Source organism: Hippocampus comes, unplaced genomic scaffold (assembly GCF_001891065.2).
Source record: "Hippocampus comes isolate QL1 unplaced genomic scaffold, H_comes_QL1_v1.1 scaffold7, whole genome shotgun sequence".
NCBI classification, from domain to species: Eukaryota; Metazoa; Chordata; class Actinopteri; order Syngnathiformes; family Syngnathidae; genus Hippocampus; species Hippocampus comes.
In genome coordinates, this window is record NW_017842060.1 from 9,615,786 (window position 1) to 9,623,838 (window position 8,053).

Below are 8,053 nucleotides of genomic sequence, written 5' to 3' on the forward strand. Positions count from 1 at the left end.
AGTGTCTTAGAAGTCTCCAAAAATCAGTGCAAAATCCTCCAAAGGCTTGCAGTCATTCCTAAAGCTGTATTCTGGCTCCCCTTAACCAGTCTCACAGGAAAATCATTTGCAGTGACCTCAGAGAAAGATTGAGTGATGTTGGTAGGAGTCCATTGATTAATTTGATGAATGACAAGCAACTTTGGAACGTCCATATGGATGGTGTTAGATGTATCCAAACAAGGCTGTGATGTCTGGAGGACGAATAGTGATGTTTGGGTGGGTCACAGATGCCGATCTAGTTGAGGTAAGGGAAATCAACAAAAATAGTGTAGCACATCCTCTGGCTCGGCGACGTCATGGCTCAGGGATAGATTTTGTACGTGATTTGTATTTGCAACGTTGCCTTTTGAACATGAGCATAGCTACAGCGCGAACAAAAAAGACCAACTTTCAACAACATTTAAACCGCAGCTCATCAAACGGAGCTGAAACAAAAGATATGACAAAATGTACATAGGAGGTCTGTCAGAAAAGCTTCAGGAGTGGCATCACAGAAGATGTTTCAAACTCAAAAATATAAAACGTAGAGTTCTCCTTTTCAGTGTGAACCAGGTGATCAACCGGCACATCCACAAAGAGATCCTGCAGCGTTTGCTTTGTTCAGCGCAAGCGAGGAAGCGAGAGTTGTGGCAGGACAGTTTGTAGCTCCTTCACCATGACAACGCACCCGCTCACAATGCCCTGAGCAACCGACAAGTTTGGATTTGAAAGATACGGTTTATTTCTTGACATCAGTCGCGGAACTTTCCTGACACACCTCATGTGTTGAAAGTCGGTTTTTACAATGTTTTTTTTTTTTTTTGTTCGTCATTGTCCTTGAATTCAATAAAAGGCGAGCACCTTTGTAGCAATGTGAAACGCGGGTCCCGGGGTGACAAGAGTTGAAAACCTCTGTGCTCAAGCATCGAGCCAATAGACGAATGGATTTTCAAAGAGATCAAAATCATGCACGGGTATAGGAATACTGTGATGTCATGCAAATATTACTTTGGAGCTCAGCTTCATAAAGAGAGATTAACAGATTGTCTCAGCTAATTAAAATGCTCGTGTTTTATATGATTGTGTGCGTCAGTGGATGTGCGTGTGCGTGTGTGTGTGTGTGTGTGTGTGTGTGTGTGTGTGTGTGTGTGTGTGTGTGCGTGTGTGTGTGCGTGTGTGTGTGTGGGGGTGTGGTGTGTGTGTGTGTGTGAGGGAGAGAGAGAGAGAGAGAGAGAGAGAGGGAGAGAGAGAGAGCATCAGTGTGTTAATTCATGATGATGAAGCACTAACAGTCAGGTGTGTTTGTTCACTTACTCTCCTTACTGCCCCTTAAAAGCTTTGAGTAATAATGCCATCAATCAGCCGGCGCGGCCCCAACATGGGCGAGTGTGACAGAAAGGTCAAAAACACGGCGAGGTTGCGGAGAGCGCAGGCGATATCGCTTCACCGCAGGAGTTTAATCAGAGGGAGAAAATATGGCCGCCTGTTCACGCACTCACGTACACACGAGCTGCGAGGACATGAGCGCGAGCGGAGAACATGCATTAGTGCACAGCAGTAGCTCGCCTCTAATGAAGAGAGGAAACATTGTGGAACAGAGTGTCTAGGCAGGTGTGATAGGGAAAGAAGCAAATAATGAGATCAGCGCGGCCAAGATTACAACACTTTCATTGCGGTTCTTAATCTGCTCAACCGACTTTTCTTTATCGCAGAGGATCATCTCGCCGCCTTTAATTTCCTGAACTCTATGGCTGGGGCTTTGTGTCATTGTGTTACGGTCAATATATAACATCCAATGTCATTTTGTGCAGTGTTCTTCTCTTATGGTGAATTTAAGAGAAAAAGAAAAATGGATGCGTAAGCGTAGTTTTGAGGAGAGCTGGGCAATATGACCTAAAATTCATATGATGGTATAAATTCAATCTGTCAATCTGTCACGCTAATGATATATTTGATATATAATGATATATAATTTTGTTATTGTTTTTAAACTGATTTTTTTTTTTTTGTGCATGCAATACTTGTTTTCTTTTTCTACTTTCTCCTTTTCGTAATTTTTGCTGCTGTAAATTGCAAATTTCTCCATTGTGAGACAAATAACGTTTTTTCTTCTTCTTCTACATATAGCCATATTCTACTTAGGTGTAAAAAATATCATGGAAGTGTTTCTGAATTGATTTCTTTTTTTTAGCAAATAAATTGAAAAAAAATATCAACAACAAAGAACAAATAAATATACTGTATTAAATTTACTGGGCAGGGCTCAAAACTCAAAATTCAGCTCTTTTTGGTGCAAACAAACACAATTAACATGATTATTTTTATTCAATTATTATTATTATTGTGATGATGATGATTGTTATTATAATACCCTGCCATACACCCTTTGCACCACCAAATAGCAACCTCATTTGCAGATTCTTACATGGCTAATCCGATGACCACAATATGGCACATGCTTTGATACATTGCACAGAAAGGGCCAGCCCCAAGAATAAAAAAACAAAGTAAAAAAAAAAATCAACCGTCTTCATTTTAGAGATCAACACGTCATCCGTATAAAACGGCTTTAAATGTTTCATGTGTCCCTCCTCGCTTACCATACTATGCATGTCCCAGTAGACCTGGCATACAAATATGTGCATATTTGATAGATCACGCCATTATACAATGCCACAAATAAACAATTTACAACTCCCCACTTGAAAAATGCGCCAACGTTGAAATATTCATCACGTAGACCTGCGCACCTAACATTATTTTCAATAAAGCCGTTGCAGATAAGATTGGCCATCAATCAAACAAAATCACAGCTTTCTCTCAACAGCCTGACAGAAATAAATGATGTGGACAAACAGGTCGGGATATCTGGCCATTACAGAGCTGGTGAGGTTAGATCCCGACAAGCAACTTCCATTGTTCTGCAGTGACTTCGATCACTGAGAATTTGTGACCATTCATTCAGAACATTTGTGAGTTAGGAAGTCGCCGTTGCTCTCATCTCCAGGTGAAAGAGATTTCATACCAAATTCATCCAAGCATGACTTTGTGGTTTGCATTGGGAATGAAAACGAGCCTTCCCCAAACTGTTCCCACAGAGCTAAGAGATGCTTCTCAATAGCTGATGATGGCTTGTTAAAATAATATGAAACAGGTTGTAGTTTTCAAGAGTGAAGAACTGCGTCATGCTGATAGATGTTTCAGATATTACTCCGTTTCAACGGAACAAAGCAAAGGCAAAATAGCGGCAGAATTCAAAAACTGCAAGTGGACCGAACCAAGTGTCAAATGGATGCATATGAAGCCTCTAAATTTCTGGTTTAATATCAAAAGTACAATGTTTACATGGACGGATAATATTTCTTCATATTCTCATTGAAGCCCATCGAAATCAATGACATTTCAACACATTCTGTCTTCAGCTGTGGTTTCTTCTGGAGCGAATGTATAATCGGGGTTTGATGTCTCTTCGCAGAATGATTGAATGTTTTGCTTCATTTAGTATTCAACACCTCACCGGGTGTTGAGCATTGAACATCAATACTGGCAGGGAAAACCTGCTCCAAGCAAATAAAGAGGAAGTGTCAAGTAAAAATCAGCTCTGGGCCTGCCTTTTATTTGCCAAAAATCTGTAACTTTCTGACAACCTTTGTACAGTGCACGCCATTTCCCAAGGACTGGGCTTGGGTTTTGTCAGTGCCAGCTTGTTAGTCCGAGATGGGTGGAAAAAGAGAAGGAAAGGCCGCATGATCTTCATTAGAAATGACTCGGCTGCTTTTTGCGGCTGTCAGCATTTCCAAAGCTGATGGCGTCGTGTCAGGAAAGCTGGTCAACGCAGGAATGGAGAGCCTTTACTGCCAACTTGAGTACCAAGTGTGACAAACTAAGAAGTCACAAGCACGCATAGCCTCCCAGTCATTATCAGATTGGTTACTTTTGCTGTTTTTTTTTTTTGTGACATCTCTGTCTTTGCGTTTATATATATATATATATAAAACTATCCCAGCTGTCTTCGGGGTCAGTAAGCGGGGTACACCCTGAACTGGTTGCCAGCCAATCACAGGGCACACACAGACAAACAACCATCCACTCACACTCACATCTATAGACAACTTTGAGTGTTCAATCAGCCTGCCACACATGCTTTTGGAATGTGGGAGGAAACCATAGTACCCAGAGAAAACTCATGCAGGCATGGGAAGAACATGCAAACTCCACACAGGAAGGCCGGAGCCGAAATCGAGCCATGCATCTCTGCACTGTGAGGCGGATATGCTAAATGCTAAAATTTTTGATTATTATTTATTTATACTAATTTGATTTAAAAGATGGGAGTACATCTGTCAGGTTCGAGAACAAACCGAAAAATGTTTTGGATCCCCCAAAACGCAGACACTGACAAAATGCAAACAACAAAAACGAAAAACCGACAAAGTCCAAACAGAAATCGCTGGTCACAAGGAGCCAGGGGGGAAAAAAAGTCATAAGCAAAACCTTACAACAGGCAAGGTAAGAGTAACATCGAGAATACAAATGAAATGGCAAGAGTCCAATTCACACAATACACAAAAGCAAGATCAAATGACCAAACTACAGTATGCCTATACTTAGAAGGAACTAAGGGAGCAAGAACAACTATGACAAGTTCGAGAGGTCTAGAAAACAACACATGGGTATGAATAGCAAACAAAGTCAATAATTGGACAAGAGACAAGGCAGCTTGGCAGTCCTCAAATACATGACAAGGCCTGACCGGAAACAAGGAACAGGTGCGTCTGCTGGAGGGAACCGCCCCTTCATTCCAGCTGGAGCTGAAACCAAACAAACACACACAGAACGTGACGGCATCGAATCGAAACAAATCGCGTCGTTCCAATTAAAAATAAATTAGGATACAAAGGATGTGCATCTCTACACAAAAGCCAATTCAATCCAATTCTTTGAGTCGCCAGACTGCTCATTTGTGATTACTTTGCTTGTACTCACGAGGTTGCTTAGTTTGCGATTTCTTGTTTGCTCATCCACTGTCATTTGCTCAGTTTTAGCTTGACTTTGGCCAATTCTTTCTGCTGCTGAGTCCTGTGCCTCAGGCAAAAATGTCATTAATTTTGCAATAGACTCTGTTCCTCACTTTCTGCCTGCAGATGGGTTTACACATTTCTCCATTCTTTGTCACACTGTTTGCACGACTACACGATTCATTTAGTTTTTCATTATCGCGTCACCTGTTCGCGGGTTTATTAATCCCACTGTGGAAACTCTTAGTTAGGCACTATCTTTTCTGTTATGATACAAAATGTTTCTGTCATTAAAAAAAAAAAAAAAAAAAAACTCACAAAGGGAACATATTGAAAATTTGCGAAAACTTTCTTTTCTGAGACTGCGTTTGCGAGCGAACTAATGGGGCAATTAACATAATAACCACCTCCAAGGCGAATTTCTCCGCCCACTACTTAGCAGTCAAAGATCTGCCGCTTTCAAGCCACAGCTGGACTAAACTACGGTGCACTGCACTGCAGAATTGCGTACATTTTTTTTTTTTTTTGGAGGGGGTGGGCACAGATTAGTGTTAAATATTAGTGTTATCTGAACACATGAGAGTTGGAGGGTTGATGATGGGTGTGCTGCATGATCCATCCATCCATCCATTTTCTTCACAAGGGTCGCTGATGTGCCTGAGCCCGCCTGTCCTCGGGCAGTAGGCAGGATACACACTGAACTGGCTGCCAGCCAATCGCAGGGCACACATAGACGAACAAAGGCTCGCAAAAATCACACCTAGGGACAATTTAGAGTGTTCCGTTAACCTGCCATGCATGTTTTTGGAATGTGGAAGGAAGCCGGCGTACCCAGAGAAAACCCACGCAGGCACGGGGACACCATGCAAACTCCGCATAAGAAGGTCAGAGCTGGAATCAAATTCTGCGTCTGCACTGTGAGGCGGACGTGCTCACCAGTCGTTCACTGTGCCACCGCATGCGAAGATCCCCTACGCTAATTGACACTTTTATGAAGTAAAACATATGAAGTGCTGCCTTCACATGTGAAAATACCTTTATTGTCTTGACATGTGCTTGCATTTTTCCACATTTGAAGCTTTGCTTCCGCAAGTAAAACCGCTTTTCTCGTTGAACCACCTAACTCTGCTCAGGTCGTCATGGTAATGAAAGCAGTACTTGATGGTTTTTTTTCTGTCGTAGAATATGGGGTGAGTGGTCGCTCATTTTCATTGGCAGGAAGTAAATAATAACAATTGCCGTCACTGGTATACTTCATCGGGTAAAATACACATACTAAACTAAGAACAAACAAAAGCAATGTATTAATCCTTTAGACAGTCACTAAACTAAAGTCACACAAGATTTGTGGGGGGGCTCGTAAAATATCACACGTAATAATTGTTGGAACAGCAGTGGGGTGGGTAGGGCTGTATAACTATCATCTCTCATAGTGAGCGCCCACTGATAGTGAGAGCTAAATAAAAATCTCTTACCAATGACAACTGAGCAGTTATTTTTGGAAGGGCAAAATTTAGGGAAATATTATTTCACAGCTCTTAAATTGGATTCCATTGTACCTAATGAAGCTTCCTGTGAAATCAGGTAATAATGTTTCAATACTTCTGACAAAGAAAAATTATTTTCACAGAGATTTGCCGCAAAAAAATAATCTGAAAGATCTTTTGAAGAAGAATAAATGAGAGTGGTGCAAATTATTTCTCAGTAATCAGCATGAGAAAAATGGGCAATTGTTAAGGTAATGGCATAAAATGATTCGGTTGATTTAATGTCATCAATTTAGTATGCCTTTTATTCTCGGGTTTTGCTTTCATGGAGTCGACATTGAAACACCGCTTTGAATCGGAGCAGCTAAGGTGGTTAATGACTGTGCTACCTGTTTGTTAAAGCCTCACCCAACAACACGTCTATTTGTTGGGAAAAGTGCCGCCAGTGCAATGTACACCCTCAGCCGACAGTGCTAGTTGTCATTACAGAAACGCATCGGAGCAGACATTTCACACGGTTCTTTAGCATTTGTGTACATGCTTTTCAAAGGGGATTAGTGTTTGACCACTTCCATCACATCCGCAGGATACCTTAAGAGCCTAAAGGTGCAAATAAAGACGGGGGATAAGAACGTGAGCAGATGTGCCAGAGTAAGCCAGAGGCAGCACATCTCCCACCTGACGTGAGGATAGCATTTGGGGCTAAGCAAGGGATTTGGGATCCTTCCACTCAGTATTATGTTTCAACAATGGTCTCTGCTGTTACATGGCTTTGTTTGTGGACCAGCATGGATGTTTTTGCATGGAGAAACTGTGAGAGACAATATACTGTATCAAAACACAAACCTGACCTGTGCTGCGAGGACCCATGTGGCACGCACGCACACAAATATCCTTATGGGAAATCTCACCTTGCACAGTAGCCACCACATTCATGCAAGAGGGAAGTTCCCCACCAGATGACAATGGTTTTCTATTTTTCCCAAATACATATTTTATATTTAATATGGAGCAGTGATTCAATTACGAAATGACATTATATAAATAAATAATCATTGGAATGATGTCTAAAATCTGAACCAGCCTGGCCATGTGCTGAAGCATGCAGAATTTTACAAAAAAGTGTCAACTGGTCAATGCTTCATTTTGAATGACACTGTCAGAGAAGTATTCATGCTGCGTACATTGTCACAACGTAGTGTTAATTACTGGGTTTATAAATGTCTCATGGACAGCAAATTAGGCCAAAGTTACCTGGAACAAGTGCACTAAAATTTCTGCCACGAGGTCAGACAAATTGAGTACAAACAGAGCACAGGATATCCAAGCAAAATTCAATCCGTGATACTTAACTTGAATATCAGCTGTTGTTGCTAAATGCTATTAAATACGTCACTCTCTTCATTTTCTCTACACTTATCCTTGCTGGCCATGTGCTGGAGCTCCAATCCTCTTTTGTTGATTAGATTAGGTCTTCAGCAGGGAAGGGAAGTCAACATGGGTTGAGGTCCCCCCCCCCCCCTGCCC